This window comes from Lagenorhynchus albirostris, chromosome 7, assembly GCF_949774975.1.
Source record: "Lagenorhynchus albirostris chromosome 7, mLagAlb1.1, whole genome shotgun sequence".
NCBI classification, from domain to species: domain Eukaryota; kingdom Metazoa; phylum Chordata; class Mammalia; order Artiodactyla; family Delphinidae; genus Lagenorhynchus; species Lagenorhynchus albirostris.
The window spans coordinates 2,920,844-2,936,912 of NC_083101.1; the positions used below are offsets into that span (position 1 = coordinate 2,920,844).

The 16,069-nt window shown below is 59.0% G+C and overlaps 1 long non-coding RNA gene across 1 annotated transcript; it reads left to right on the forward strand.

Moving 5' to 3' along the window:
* Positions 1–9,598: 9,598 nt before the first annotated feature.
* Positions 9,599–12,902, forward strand: LOC132522719 (uncharacterized). Its single transcript, XR_009541308.1, has 3 exons — positions 9,599–9,749; positions 10,580–10,702; positions 12,643–12,902. It is a non-coding gene; the product is annotated as an uncharacterized LOC132522719 (long non-coding RNA).
* Positions 12,903–16,069: the final 3,167 nt, after the last annotated feature.

Below are 16,069 nucleotides of genomic sequence, written 5' to 3' on the forward strand. Positions count from 1 at the left end.
AGAAGAGAGGTACCAGAGGAGTCCCGTTTGCTCTGTTTGAACAAGAAGCTGGCAACTGCCCGAACGTCCACTGCCAGGAGCATGGATACACTAACCACGTGGGTCCACGCCACCCATACAGCCCTGACGGTAACACAGCACACGCTACAAGCCACAACGTGGGCGCCTCCCGGACGGTGTGCTGAGCCCAAGGACGCAGATGGGAAAGCCCACATTCTGTCTGATTCCCCTCATGTGGATTTCAAAACAAGCAAACCTAACCTGTGACTTTGGGAGTCAGGACCGTGGTTCCCGGGCGTGGGGGCTTGGGGGCTGGTGGTGCCGCGTTGACCACGGAGGTGTGCACTTTGGGGGTACCCTGCTCTGTGCGGTAAGAGGTGGTCAGGGTTACCCGCTTAGGGATCCGCGCGCTTGTGCGCTCGGACACCCAGCTCTCTCCGGCCCCTGGATTGCCCGCCGGTCTGTAATCAGTCCAAGCAGCCCCGGACCTGGCCGGTCTGGCTGGGCCTAATGCGTGCTTTCTGGCTTCTGGTCAGGGGGTTCCTGGCCTCAGAGTCTCGTGATGAATGACCCTGGTGGTCACAGCTCCTTACCCGCTGTTCTGGGTAAGAGCATCTTCCGCACTGTAATGGGCTGAACTGTGTCTCCCTCATTCCGTGTGCTGAAGCCTTGAGCAGCGCCCTATGTGACTGTATTTGGAGATGCAGCCTTTAGGGAGGTAATTAAAGTGAGATGAGTTTGTAAGGGTGAGGTCCTGATATGATGGAACTAGTGTCCCTAAAAGAAGAGGAAGAGACACCCTAGCTCTCTCTCTGTCCCCACAGACAAGAGGCCATGTGAGGAAGTGGACGGAAGGCAGCCACCTGCGAGCCAACCAGCGCGCTCTCCCCAGAGCCCAGCCCCAATGGACCACACCTTGATCCTGGAGCGCTAGCCTCCCAAACTGAGAAAATATATCTCTGTTGTTTAAGCCGCCCCGTCCGCGGTAGTTTGTTATGGCTGCCCGAGCAGACTAAGACACCGCCACTCAGGGGTTTCCCTGCCTGGGGGGGGGCTGGGTGGACACCCTCTGCTCCCACTTTGGTGTGGGCAGCGGGTACAAGACTGGCCTCTGAGACCAAAGGTGCTGGGTCTGAAGCTCAGCTCCTCCACTTGCTGGCCTCGCTATGCAGCCTCCTGGAGCCTCAGTCTTCCCTGCTGCCAAATGGGTCAACAGCATCCCAGCCTCCCGGCGCCTTCCGGGGAGCGCCGAACGCATGGGAAACACTCAGTAAGGGCAGGAGGCCATCTGCATCCTGTGGACGCAGCAGTCCAAGCCCTCCGGAGAGGCCCAGAGGAGGGGCAGGCATTGGTCTGGGAGATCATCCCTCATCACAAGGTCTAAGCTGCGATCAACTTCTGCCCTGGAATGGGGGGAAGGCAGTCATGAAATTTGCCCATGTTGGGGGAAAGAGCAAAAACTGTCCGCAGGAGAGCTATCAAGGAGCAGGGCAGACCCTTCCTGTCTCTCCATGTTTCTGAAAGAGGGCGTTTACGGCATTGTTGCTTTTTAACTAGGGCGAGCAATTAAAGTGCGATGAAGACTCCATCTCCCTGGACAAGAGTGGGGCTCTCCACCCTGGCAGGACCCCGGGCTCCCAGCTCAGTGGGCACCGTCTGCACCCCTTCCTGATCTGGAGTCCTGCCTGCCCCCGGGACTCCCGTGGGCCCCCTCACTGGCATCCAGCCCACCGGGACTTCCTACCTCTCCTGCCTGCAGACCCTCGGGGGATCTTCACCCCCATCCTTGCCTCCTGACCCTGGGCCCACGAAAGCTCACCGTGCTTCTCTTCCCTGCAGGTTGCTGGATAGGTTCTGGAGTTCTAGGTTTAATAACCACAAATCTGGGGTTGGTGGAGTTGCTGCAAAGATCGTGTCCTGGAGCTTTCCTGCTTCTGTAGTTGAAGCCCAGACCGTGACTGGTTACCGCCTTGGTATCTTCCAACAGCAAATCAATTGGTTAGAATCGCACCTCTCGGGGAGGTTGACAGAGATTATATTTGTGCACTGGGTGGAAGAGATTTCTCAAGATTTAATTATAACTTAAGTGTAAAATACGCCTCTTGTGCAGGAGTTTCTTGTCTCGCGCATAATTACTTCACGGCTCTCTCCCAATCGCCCCCTTATGACGCCTCTGTGTGCTGTGAGCAATTAATTTATAGAATGGTAATAGGCTAAAACAGTATTTAAAGTCATTTTGCCCCATGTAGCTTTTAAGGAGGGCTTGAGATAATAATTATTTAAAGACCGATTTTTATCACTTTGGAGTCGTTACTGCATTGTTCCTCCCGGGCCCTGGCAGCCTCGTTCTCCCCGCCCGCTGGACCCGTTTGTCCCTTAGCAGGTGCTCTGGGCCCCTGGCGGTGACCCTCATTTCGCAGCGGTGACAGTAGACGACGCATGGGTCCCGGTCGGGAGTGGGGCGCCCTCGGAAGACGGAAGCCCAGCTCCGCTGGCTCCTCATTAGCTAAGTTGGGGCAGAATTTATCGGCCACTCGGGAGGCAAGGACTCTGCGGCCCAGTTGCAGGAGAAGACGCTTTGCTGCCCGCCCTAAGCCTGGGGGAGGGACGGCGCATTAGGCAGGAGGCGGAGGGCTGGGCTTGGGGGTGAGCCAGCTGCTGCGGAGGTTACTCTATTTTTATGGCTCAGCCACGGAGGGAAGAGAACCGTCACCGTCTTCTCAGGAAATCCATGCACGGTTGCAGAAAACTGTTCCACTGCGGGCGGGCTGACACCTGCCGCCAGGCCTCTTTGTTCCCTGGAATACGATTCTGAAGCGCAGAGATAGCTCAAGGAAGGGACTTGGCAGCCAGGACGAAGGAGCAGGGCTGGAGGAGGGTGGCTCTGACGGAGGGGGTGCCACGGGGACGTTGCCAGAACGAAGGGGAGCTGCTTTACCCAGCAAACACCTGCACTGCATCCTAGGTAGCCCTTAGACATCCAGGCCCCCAGCCCGGGGCCGTCTTAGGGTGCCTGGCGAGGGGCACGCGGGCAGCCTCCCAGGGGCAGGACCTGGGCTTTGGGATGAGTTGGAGCTGTGGCTGGATTCCAGCTTTGCCTCTCCCTGCGGTGACCTTGGGAATCTCAGGAGACCCCTGGGCGCTGTACCTGGGTGGTACGAGCTGGGCTCTACCCGCTGCCAGGGAAGCCTGGAGGGTGCTTGGGTGGGCTGTAGGGTGCACTGCCCCTGACACCACCCATGCCGCTGAGGAGAACTCATGGGCTCCGCCAGGTTCTCAAAGGCGCCCCCTGCATCAAAGAAACGAGGGTGCCCCTAGCGCAGAGGGCTGGGTCGGGGTGTACTAGGAGCCCGCAGCCCCCAGGGAGTCAGACGAGGGGCCTCGCCCCCTGGAGGGGTCCCTGGACGTGTGCTCTTCACCAGATTCACCGCTACCTCTATGGAACATAAAGGCTCTTGCCTGTTTTGTACACCTTCAGGGTCGTAGTTTTCATGCCTTTGAAGTCGTTATAAAATGCCTGAATGTGTCGTGTTTAATGTTCTGGCCCTTGTTTGACATTCCTGGTGCCATGTCTTGGTGAATCCTTCAAAGAGTCAACGAACAGTTAAGGGAAGGAATGAATGAGTCCTGGCATCATGTCGTTGGCAAGAAATTATCCTTTGGAGACAACTGGAAATCTGATTTCTTGCCTTTCCTGGAATCTGAAGCAGTGGGTGCTGGAGGGGAAAAGCGGGACCCTGCCCCCCTGCACCCCCTACATCCCCATCAGGAAGCCAGCCGGAGGGGAGAGTGGGCTCATGGGTGGGGGTGGGATAGCGCTTTTTCCTGTAGGTGAGAAAATTCCACAGGAACCTGTCACGGGACTCTGTCCTGCTCCTGCCCTGCCCTGGCAGGACTGTGTGGTCTGCCCAGAGAGCACCAGAAGGGGAACAAATGACTCTGGGAAAGTCCCTTCCCTTTTCTGGGCCTCAGTTTCCCCATCTGTACAGGGGGTGGATGAGATCGTCTCTGTCTCTAAATTGTCAGATTGTCCTCCAACTCTGACATTCTAGGAGCGTATGACTGGGCACATAGTAGGAGCTCAAAAACGCTGTGGTCATTCATTCATTCAACAAACCTGTGTGTGTGCGTGGAAGCCAGGCTTGGAGTACGTCTCTGCAGGTAACTTGGAGTGAGACTCAGGGTTCTGCGCCTGCCCCATCAGTGGGCACACGGCAGGGCTGTGGTGGGTAGGAGCCCAGAGCAGGGTCTCAACCGACCCGGGGTATTCGGAAGAAATGGGGGTGGAGCAGTAAGGGTTCTGGGTGGGCAGGGGAAGGGGCTGGGGTCGGGGAGAGCTCAGCAGGAGGCAGGCTCATCGGGCAGGGCCCTGGGGGTTGGGCTGGAGTGGGGAGGTGGGTGAATGTGGAGCACAGAGAAAAAGCAGGCCCATGACATGGTCTTTTAAGATCTATGCTCCCTGGATGAATGCGGGTCCACCCAGCCCCCGGGGTCGGCTCCTTGTGGAGCACAGAGCGCGGAAGTGTTTCCGCCCCAGGGCCGTCCATCCTCACCCACCTCTCCTCACTTCCTCACTCCCCCCTTCCCCGCTGTCCCTGCGGTGAGTTTTGCAGGCCCGGTCTGGTGAGGGGGCCGGTCCACAAACAGTGGTGGGCCTCATCCATGGGTCTTCTGCAAAGAGCCTCATAAAAGGGGCCCAGACTGGAAATCAATTCTTTCAAGCCGAAATCAATAACAATAACTAATATTAATACTGATTATCCTTCCTTTATTGCACATTGCCGTTAGGTTGGGGATGAATTGTGTCAGGGACCGTCAGAGGCAGCTCTGCGGTGCGCAGGGGGCAGGGTGTCCTGGGGGACGTGCGGCAGCCTCCTGCAGAGCCCGGGGTGGGCGGGGTATGGGTGCCCTGTGCCTTGGACGCCTCCAGCTCCTGCCTCTTCGGTTGAACTTGTCCCAGACCTGGTTTCTCCATCACGGTCCTCACGTGGCTGGACTCATCAGATGCACAGGTCTGGGGAGGGCAGCCTGCGACCTCAGCAACCCTGCACAGGGGCAGGGGTGCTGGGGAGAGGAGCGGCTGGGGCATTTCCGTAGGGCTGGGGGGAGGAGGGCTCCTAGTGCTGGGTTCCGCCTGCCTGTGGGGTGAAGGGCAGGCCCCTGCCCTGGGGCAGCCCCGAGTCTGGAGGGGAGAAGGAGGGACAGCATCGCACAGGGAATGGCCATCGAGGCTCCTGGCAGTGCCCAGAACCTGGCGGCGCTGGCTCAGGCTGGCTTTTCATGGGGTTCTCTCTGGGGGCTGGCCCAGGGCTTTGGTCAGAGTCTACAGAGTGGGAGCCCATGGTCAGGGAGGGGGTGCCTTCCTGGAAGGGGGTCAGACGTGGCAGTTGGGGCAGTGAATCCTCCCTCCCCTCCAAGAGGAACAATCGCTAACTCCTGTGCTCCAGGTGTATAACTGGGGACCAGGCGGGGCCCCCCACGTGTTCACTTTCATGGGGGCAAAGCAGGATCCAGGCCCAGGGACTCCGCCTGCCAAGCTCCCTCCCCACCCCGTACACCCCATCAGGGACGAGGTGTGTGTTGAAAGCAGGGTGGTAGCAGGGGGATGAGTATGACACTCATACCTTTAGAGATACAACGCATCTAGGAAAGTGGGCTAAGGGGAGGACTCTGAAGATTGTGTGTATGTGCACGCACGTGTGTGCGCGCCAGTGTTTTGAGGACACAACTGGAAATTATTTATTTTGCAATGTTAAGTGGCTGGGTATATACACAATTAGATGTTTTCTGTGTATTCACTGGGCATCTTCTGCATAAAAATACATACTGAAACACAGAACTTAATTATGGAGATCGAAGGAAAAGGTCAGGAATGCCTGTAGAGGGAAGAGGAAAGAGAAGAGTGTCTCAGGAAATGGAGAGAGGGCCATTGGTCACATGATGTGAGCCTGAGCTTCCTGGCAGCCACAGCAAGGAAAGAAAGAAGATGGGCTTGCCCTTCTGGCCAATGGGAGGAAGCATTCACCTGGAGGACTAGTTTTCCTGGGGCTAGGGTCCAGCACTGATTTATCAGATGTTTCCTTATGAAAGAGGAAGAGGGTGGTCCATGCCTTCAAAAGGCTTTTTTTCTAAGGCCCCTCAACAGAGGCCAAGGGATTTCTGTGAGGCATGGAGTCAGCTGAGCAGACACCTTGACTTTCTGGATCTGGAATCCCACGTGGACTTCGACAGAGAGTAGACCCTGGGACAGGACCCCGCTAACTTGCTCACTAGCTCGGTGACCACGCTCACTGGGTGCCGGGGTAACAATTGTCAGGTGAAGGAATGGGTGTTCCCTTAGTCCCGCAGAGGGAGGTGGGATCCAGGGGGTAAGGGGCTGAGGGTGAGCCAGGAGCTGGGTCTCCAGGCAGGCCTGTACCTGGCTGGGCTGGGTTTCTGTTGATCTGCGACCCTGGGAGACGGGGCCAGCCCTGGAGGTGGGGGTGGGCTCTTTCCTGCAGCTGGCTCTGTTCCCCAGACTCCTGGACCTGGTCCCTACCCCGTCCCCAGCTTCTCCTGGCCGTCCTCCGCTGCCCCCGTTGCCCCACTGCCTCTCAGCGGGCCAGCCTGCTGGGGCCATGTTTACCCACTGTCCATCACCTTGACGTGGGCAAACAGGACAGGTGGGAGGGACAGGAGATAAAGTAGAGTCTGTGGACCAAAGGTGATGGTGGGCACCTCACTCAGCCTGTGAGTTTATTTACTGTCCCCGAACTTTCACCTGACCTCCCCACAGGACACAGAGGCCGAACCGTGGGGCGCTCCAGAAGGCCCCGATCTTGGCTCCGGGAATCCTGCAGACTCAGCTGGGCAGCTGGAGGGTTACACAGTGGAAACTGTAAACGTGAAGATGGTACCCAGACTTTGTCGACTTGCCCGCTCACTGTGTGCGTGCCTTCCCTCGGGTGGGTCTCACAGCAAACTGGGATTACTGTCATCCTCAATTTACAGATGAAAAAACTGAGGCTCAGAGAGGCTAAGCCAGCCATCCTGGGGCGCCCTCTTCGTCAGGATTGGGGGTTTAATTCACGTTGTTCTGATTCTGTGGGGGAGCACCGTGCTGTCTCTGGGTCTAGAAGGAGTCAAGGGCCGCAGTTGGCCGGCAGGGGTGAGGTGAGGGGAGAGCCCTGGGCCAGACCCACACCCGGCAGGTGCAGGCGAACAGGCAGGACTCGTCCTCGCCCTCGGCAAAGCACCCACTGTGTGCTGGCCTGTCGAGGGCGCAGACACAGAGTGGAAAGAGAAGCCCTGCCCGGTGGACCTCCTTCAAGTATGGGAAGTGAACCTCGGAGACAGAAGGAGCTGAGACACCACTTGCTGGTGGCTTGCTCTGGGCTCTGAGACCTGCCCTTGGTCCGGTTTCTTCCCTGCACTTCACGTACATTCTGCTTAGTCCCACTATCATGGCCCCTACCCACGAGGCAGAAAGTGTGCTGGGTGTGGGGCTCCACTTTGGGGTACCACCTCCCGACCCCTCTTCCTTCCAGGGTTGCAGCAGGGAGGGGGTGGACTCAGGAAACGGGTGTCAGACCCTTCCCTGAGCATCAGCTTCCAGGAGACTGACACCTGGAAGAAGATTCTGGAAGGCTGACAGGGCCAGGAGGGAGGGTCTACCCTGTGCTGTTCCTGACTGCCCGGAGGATAAGGAAACCCCAAACTGCCTTCTGTGCTGCAGAGGATTTGGGACCGACTTCATCGCCAGCTCTGCGTGAAACCCTCCTATCCCGGGAGCAAGGATGGAGCTCGGCCCTGGGCCACGCTCCAGCTTCTCGTCACATGCCTGCCGTAAAGGGGCCACCATCAGTGACCTAAAAGGCCCTCACGTGGCCCTGCCCAGGCTGACCCAGCCCACTCCTGAAACACCTCTGCAGCTGACCCTGCTGGAAGGCCTCTCCTGAATCGCTTCTCTCCAGCTAAATTCGGTCCTGGTTTAGGCACTGCCTCCTCCAGTCAGTCTTCCCTGATTTCCCAGGTCATTTAGATGTCCTTTCTGCATATGCCAGCAACATCTGGATTGTCTACTCTTTTGATACCCCCCCCAACACACACATATTTTGCATCTTCCCCATTGTGGTCCCCTGGGTGCTCAAGGCTTCCTGCAGGAGGTTGGGGGTTAATCTGGGAGAGTCCTGTTGGAATCAGGGTGGGGTCTGTGCCTGAGCTGTCCCCTCCCGGACCACGAGCGCTTGGTGTCTTCCACTCTGCGGGCATCCTCTGGTCTGGTTGACGCTGTAGGTGCTCAGTGAAGCTTGGTGAGCTGATGTCAAGATTCCTGTGGGAAATGCACCCGCCCCCAGCAGCCCCGTGGATCACGACTCTGAATTTAAGGGCCAGGGTCTACACCCACGCTTCCCTCAGCTGCTGGCGACCTATTCCTGGGGACTTTTAGAAGTGCAGGGCCAGGCGACATGGGGGGTTTTGGAGACGGGGAGGTGGGCGTCACTCTAGAAATGAATCCTAGGGCCGTGGACCAGGCCGGGGCCGGGAGAGGGAGCAAAGGGCTTGCCTTCACCCTTTGCACACTCGGCCCCCGGAGCAGTGCACCAAAGGGGCCAACAACGGGAACGGCTTTTGGGGGCGTTTTCTCTCCAGGGCTCCCTTGGCCAAGCCTGGTGGGAAGGGTTGGGGAGGGAGCGAGAAGGGAGCCTGGGTCTGGGCAGAGTCCTGGGCGGAGGTCCACTGTCAGTCATTCTGAGTATCTTCCATTGATCACCAGTGGAGTTTTCCATGAGCAAAGGGACTGAACTTTCTATCTAATTAAGGCTCTCTGGAGAATCTGGTCAGCCTGGCTGGCCTCAGGAATGTTCTCTGAGTTTCCATACGGGTCTGGGATTGCATTTGTCACCCCATGCCCTCTCCCTGCATTTGCGATGGAAAGAGGGAGGGTTTCCACGCTGGCCGAGGGCCCGCCTCAGCAGGAGGCAGAGCCGGCCGTACCAGGTCTCCCGTGACCTCCTTGGACACAGCCGGGGAGAAGGCGGCCTCCTCTGTTGCCGCCCGACTCTGAGCTCCGGGGCCTTCGTAGAGCTGAGCTTGTGTGGCTGGAGACTCAGGAAGCGTGACCACAAGTTCAGAGCGTATCGAGCGGCCGGCGGTCAGAGCAAATCCAGCTCTGACACCCACTGGCTGTTCCACTTGGCAAGACCACGTGCCCAGTCTGGCCTTAGTCTCCTCATCTCTAAAATGGGGACCTTTCCTAGCAGGGCCGTCCCACAGTAGCAGGGCTAACCCAGGAGCCGAGGGGAGCGAGAGCCTGCTGACACAGTGCCTGGCCCACGTGGCTCCACCGTCAATGGCGGCGGTTGGGGGCCGTCCCGTGTCCCTGACCGACGTTCTGCACTTCTTTGGCTGCAGGCGAGCCCTGCGGGAGGTGCTGGGGACTTACGGTCCCACGAATGAGCTTCAAGCAGGATGTTGGTGGGTAGGTGCTCCCCCCCGGAAGGGGACAATTCCGGGGTGTTCTCCATAGCCTCGTAGAGGCTCCCAGGGGACTGAGCCCCCGTTGCCTGCAGCAGAAACCCATTTGAGAAAGCAGCTTTCTTGTTTGCCCATCTTTCCAGTTTCTCCCCCCTGCTCCCTGCTGTGCTTCCAGGAATCCCTGCCTGAACCTACATCCTTGTCTCCAGTCTGCTTTAAACGGGGACCTGGCTAAGAAAGAGGGTTGCTAGTTTATCACCCTGACCTGCAGGAGAGTGGAGGAGACCAACTCGGTGAGTGTGATGCTGGTGGATGCAGAGAGAGTGGCGGGCTTCCTGGCGGGGGGCACCCTTTGAGCAGAATCTAGAAACAGCTGAGATGGGAGAAGTGGGAACAGAGCTCTGTGGTCCTGAGGTCCCTCCATCACACTCCCCACCCCCCAGTGGCCCCTGACCCCCAGCCCCTGGACTGCCAGGCCAAGACCCTCGTGGCCAGAGGGGGCGTGGTGGCCTGGCCAACACTCGCTGGGTTCCAGTTCGGCTCCTCTGAACCTTCTTATTTGTGCAAAGTTAATGTCGTGTCATTAGCGGTTGGAAAGCTCGCGGGGTGTTAAACATTAAGTGGTGTGTGTGCTGGGAAACGTGGTCGCTTGCACCCGGGCTGATGGTCAAGGCCGTGGCCCTTGGTCTTGGCTTTAGAGTTCTCTGACAGACAGGCTTTCCAAGTGACCATTGTCGAAAGATGCTAACCCAGGAGTCCTATCTCCCAGGGTCTTGATGGGTCCAGAAATGGGCTGGTTCCTCCAAGCAGCTCCCAAATGCCCCGGTGGGCTGGGAGCCTCTGGGGAGGGGAGCTGCTTGGGTGGGGCTGGGCCGGGGCTGGGATGGCGAGGGGGCATCTTTCCCAGGGCCTAGGAGAGCAGTCCCCAAGGCAGGTGCCAGGTGCCACGCGAGGGTCCACGGAGGGGTGGGGAGGCAGCCCCCAGGCCCTGGAAGGACAAGCAGCCTGAAGACTCCAGTGGGTGGATCACAGAAGGGGGCTCTGTCCATTCCTCCCTCCTCCCCCCGCCACCTCCATCCCTCCCTCCCTCCCTTCCCTCCTTTCTTCCACAAACTCTTCTCAGAAGCATCAGCTCTTGCATCATCTCTGTGCCGGATGCAGCCTGAACAGAACCAGGTCTCGGCCCATCCAGGGAGCCCCAGGCTTGGTGGGGAGCAGACAAAGCACGCTGTTTGGACGTGACGTGGTAAGTGGTTGGACAGGAACACACAGGAGGCCATGCCTTTGAGCTGCGCCTTGACCACAGGTAGGATCTGGGTCTTCAGACAAAATGGAGGGTGTTACCTCTAGAACGTGCAAAGGTCAGGGGGAGGAAGCACCAGGGTAGGCTGGGAGGGGGCTCAGCAGGAAGCCCCTGGTGAGCTGGTGCAGGGACAGTGCGTTACACATCGGCACACAGGCCTGTGGGTTAAGCTCCATCCTCAGGGAATGCCTGCACCCCTGACGGGCTTTATAAACATCTGTTTTTGTGTCTGCCTCAGGGGCAGGCGCCAGGTCAGTGTATCTGTACCCTCTGGGACGAGTGGACAGTAACACAAGTGGTGGGAGCTGAGTGGATTCTGAGTAAGCAAATGGATGGATGGATGGATGGATGGATGGATGGATGGATGGATGGATGGTTGAATGAGTGGGCAGTGGGATGAAGGGGTGGGTGGGTGGATGGATGAATTGGTGGGTGGCGGATGGGTGGAAGGGCTGATGGACGGGTGAATAGATGAATGAATGGATGGATTGATGGGTGTGTGGGTAGTAGGGTGGGTGGCCGCATGGATTGATGGGTGTGTGGGTAGGAGGGTGGGTGGATGGATCCTTCTTGTCCACCATTTCAGTTCAAATCAGAAATTGCGCACTTTCACAGGGAGCCCTGAAAGCCCACCTGCTGAGCCCCTCTGCTGGCTGGTCTGTTAGCAAACCCCCTCTCGCCTTAAACGAAGCTCCGTAGGGGCTGAGTCTCCACCTGCTGTTGAGGTGATGTTTGCCACACCCTGGGTCTTCCTCGCTGTGGGATGACGCGCCCTCCGCTTGGGTGTCATTCTTGAGGTGAAGTGAGGAGGGGCTGGGAATTCTCTTTCCTGAGTGGTGTAACGGAGTGGGACCTCGACCCGCACCTCCACCCCCATCCCTCCGGCCCGCAGGCTGACCTGAAGCTCGGAGAAGAGGTTGTAATCCCTCAGGCTTCAGAACCTGGAGGCTGAGGGCTTCCCTGGGGGGCACTTGCCTGTTAGTAATTAGAGAAGCAGCCATGCTCTTGTCGGTGGAACCTTCTGGAACGTCAGAAGAGGGGCCGCCTTCAGGAAGTGGAGAACCCAGCGCTGGGCGCTCAGGGGGAGGAGGGCCCGCAGGTGTAGGATCCAGCCTGGGACTGTGCTTCTAGGCCCAGCAGGGGCGGCCGGGGGCCTCTTTCCAGAAGAAGACCCCCTGCCCCGGGGGGACATCAGTCCTTCTACCTGGGCTGGCCGTCTTTCAGGCTTCTCCCGTCCTGCTCTCTCACACGTGTCAGGGCCAAGGTCAAGCGCGAGCTCAGCTTGGCATCAACAGGTGAGGCGGTGAGGCCTGGGGTCACTGAGAGGACAGCAGAGTACATGGGAAGAGGAAGCTTTGGATTCTGTTGGGAGAACGGGATTGTCTGTGCATTAGCTGGGCCCCCCCGCTGTCCCGTTACGTGGCGCAGAGGTGACCACGGCCTGAAACGGGTGCAGTCTTTGAAGTAGGTGGGGAGCAGTGAGGGGAGCAAAGGCTTGGGCATCAGATCCGGGTCATGACCATGAGCTGGTCTGGGGGTCCCAGCTTCCCCACCTGTCTGGTGGAGGAAACCCCTACCTCCCAGGAGGGGGGTCAGGGTGGACAGCGCAGGGCCTGACGCGGAACCGATGCCGGTGCAGGAGCTGCTGTCGTCAGCGCTTCACCAGGACTGCTAGCCAAGGGCCAAGACCAGCCAGCTTGCTGTGACCCCGGCTACCAGCTCGCCATGCGTACCTGAGCAGTGGGATTGATTCTCTCGTAGACGATGTCGGGCCTGGGAGGGCCGAGGATGATGGTACATGGGGGGTACACGTGAAATGAGAGGGGCCAGAGACATGGCCTCTTAGGACTGTTAATGAACATATGGAAATGCTGTCTTCAAAGCTCACGTTGTGGGACTTCCCTGGTGTGCAGCGGTTGGGAATCTGCCTGCCAATGCAGGGGACATGGGTTCGAGCCCTGGTCCGGGAAGATCCCACATGCTGCGGAGCAACTAAGCCCGTGCGCCACAACTACTGAGCCTGAGAGCCACAACTACTGAAGCCGGCACACCTAGAGCCCGTGCTCTGCAACAGGAGAAGGCACCGCAATGAGAAGCCTGCTCGCCGCAACTAGAGAAGGCCCGCGCAGCAACGAAGACCCAACGGAGCCAAAAATAAATAAATTTATTTTTTAAAAAAGAGAAAAGCTCACGTTGCTTCTTGCAAAGTTTAAACATCACAGATTTCAATTCCGTGCCGCTGTCGGTCAGCTCCAGCTTTCCTGGGGTTGCTTGTTATAAGTTAACGGTAGCAGTGCCCCCCAAGAAATCTCGGGGCGTCTTGGCCGTGGGTCCCAACCATGGGAGTGGAACGAGGCCAGAGGACTCAGTGGGCCTCACCGGGTGGCGCTGGGACGCTAAGGCAGGTGGCCCCGCTGCTTTCTGCTGCCAGAAAACTCAGGTCAGTAGCACACCTGGGCATGGGCGGCCCCCTCGTGGGCCCCTGAGGCCTGGGGTGTCTCCGCAGCTGTCCACTGCAGCGTTGAGGGCTCAGTGACCCCAAGCGACACGTGGGCCCAGCAGCTCAGCCTTGGCCTGAGGGCTCCACAGGTGACATGGGTAAATCAGCCCGGTTTGTGCTGGGACCTGGAGGGGCGGGCAGAGGAGGAAGCCGGCGAGACCCCTCCCCTGTGAACGGAGCACATGGCCTGGTAGCTCAGTTCCAAGACAGATTTACAATTCAATTGTGAAATGGGAGAAAATTAGGCATCCCCCTTTGGGCATCTCAGTTTTCTTTTTTAAAGGTTCTGTTCCTCTTAGTGAATTTATTTACTTCTAGATTAACTTTTATGCTGTGTTGACAGACGGGAGGGCAGGGCGGGGGGAGGGCTGAGAAGTGTTTTCCTTCTGGGCTCTGGGAGCGGCCCCAGCGAGGACCCAGTGAGCACAGGAGCCGCACTGGCGCATGGCGGGGGCTGTGGGGCCCAGGGGTGAGGAAGCGGTTCTGGTTGACCCCCAGCTTCGCCATTGACTCGCTGTGTGGCCCTCGGCGGGTTCTCAACATCTCTGAGCCTGTCCCCCTCCAGTTGAAGTGGGAATCCATAATGCAGGTTGCCAGGCCGGGGAAGGAGAGGTGTCAGAACAGACCGAGACCAGGGTTCAAGGCTGTGTGCGTGCACATGCGCGCAAGCACGTGTGTCCCTGTGTCCCGGTGTGCACGTGTGCGCGTGGGTACACGTGCGTGTGTGTGTGTAGGGGGATCCAGGACACACGGGTGGGGAGTGTGGAAGTGTATCCGGGAAGGGAAGGAAGTACGTAGAGAGTCATCCGTGCTGTGGGGGAGACAGGAGACAAGCAAGGGGACAAACAGGGACGGGCTAGAGAGCATGGGTGGGGGAGGGAGAGGCCTGGCGCCTGAGTCACAGGCAAGCTTGGCCATGTTGGGGGAGGAGGGGGCGGAGAAACTGCAAAGGCTCCGTGCTTTTGAGGGAAAAAGACGCCGCATGACCGGAGCAGAGGAGAGGGCATGGGAGACGCAGCCAGGGGCAGGCAGAGCCCAGTGTGCTGGGCCCCCCAGATGAGCTCTGGAAGGCTTCCTGGAGGAGGAGGGTGCTTGATGGTTCTGGATGGGTCAGCAGATTATCTCCAAGCACATCACTGCCCGCACCAGATACCACTGGAGAAGGAGGAGGGTGGACGGCTGAGGAAGCCCCTCTGTCCGGGACCGCACTCTGGGGCAGGAGGAGAGCGACAGCCACCTGCCCCACGTCCCCTGCCCCTTGGAGCTGCTGCACCTGTTCCTACTTCCAGGCCTCCAGCTGGCTTTGGGCTCCAGGGCAACGCTGCCCTTGCCCGGGGAGGCGGGGGAGGGTGTCCCAGTTTCCTTCTAACACAGTTCCCTCCAGATGGATATTCCATAAGCCCCATCCCACCTCCGTGGGGTCAGGGTGCCTGGTGAAATGCTTTCCACTGGGTTTGGTTTGGGTCCAGTGGAAGGGGAGATGGCGGGTGTGGGGGGCAGGTGAAGACCCCTTGGCACCGGTTCCCCGCCTCGGGCTGCAGGCACCCAGGACATCTCGGCTTTGGTGTGGTCCAGCCTTGTCCCGGGGCAGGAGCATCCTGGCCCTGACTCAGTGAGAGTCAGCACAGCCTGGCTGGTGATGTCTGCAGGGCCCGAAAGCCTCAGTGCCCATGGCTGCAGACAGGTCGGCACAGTGTCCAGACGCCGGGCATCTCTGCCAGTGCTTGTTGGCGCCCTGCTCTCCTGGGGGTCTGGAGCGAGTCCCGCCCTGACGCTGGCTTGCATTTCATTCACTCATCTGCTGCCATAGCTCCCTGCCCCCGTTCACCGTCTCATTCCCTCTCTCTGGGCCACACGGTGCTGGGCTCAGACCCCCGCTCACTGGGGACTCACTGGGGACTCACTGGGGACTGCAGGGGGCAGCTGACATCTCATGAGCCCAGCCCCAGGCCTGGCATGGAGAGACACTGCTGGCCCTTAGGACAGAGTCCAAACTCCTTGCCTAAGACACTCCTTGACCACGTTAAGCTCTGGCCACGCCGGCTGCCATCGGCTCTTAGACGGGACCCATTCTTTCTGCCCAGTATTCCCCCCCCCACCTTGTCCTCCTCCCCATCTGGACAGTTCCTCCCTTCTTTGCAGTCTCAGCTCGGAAGGGACTTCTTCCAGGCAGCCCTCCCTGATTTCCCCAGTCTGGATTGGGCCTCTAAACAAATACACTCTGAGCTTGGCCTGGCCAGGACCCTGCCACACAGAATTGAGCCACCTGTTGAGGACCAGAGTCCCCGGGGCCAGGAACCAGTCATGCTCCCTGAGGCTCCGTGGAGCCCAGCAAGGCCTGTGTCAAATGCTCAAGGAATATATGAAGGAATGAGGGAACTGGGAAGGCTGAACAGTGTCCACGGGGCTTCCTTTCAGATGTTACTGACCTGCCCTGGCTGGCGGGGATGCCCCGAGTGCCTGTGGGGCCCGTGAGCTGGGGAGGGAGAGGGGCTACTTAGAGTGGCCCTGGCGCCCTGGGAAGAGACCCACGAAGGAGGCGGGGGTGCTCACGCCCTACGAAGGGGAGCTGAGGGGCCTCCCGCCTGCGTGCGGGGGTCCTGGTTCTCACTGCAGGCTGCCACAAGGTCGGCAGATGGCACTGGTACCATCATGGGGGTCAGGCCATCTGCACCCCACTGGCGTCCAAAAGGGCACTTCTGGGACAGAGAAGGGGGTTCCCCAAGACCAGGCAGCCTTCAACTGTCTTCGGCAGAGACCCCCTGACAGGTGCCCCAGGCAGGGCTGTCAGTTTGGCCCACGAGGCTGGG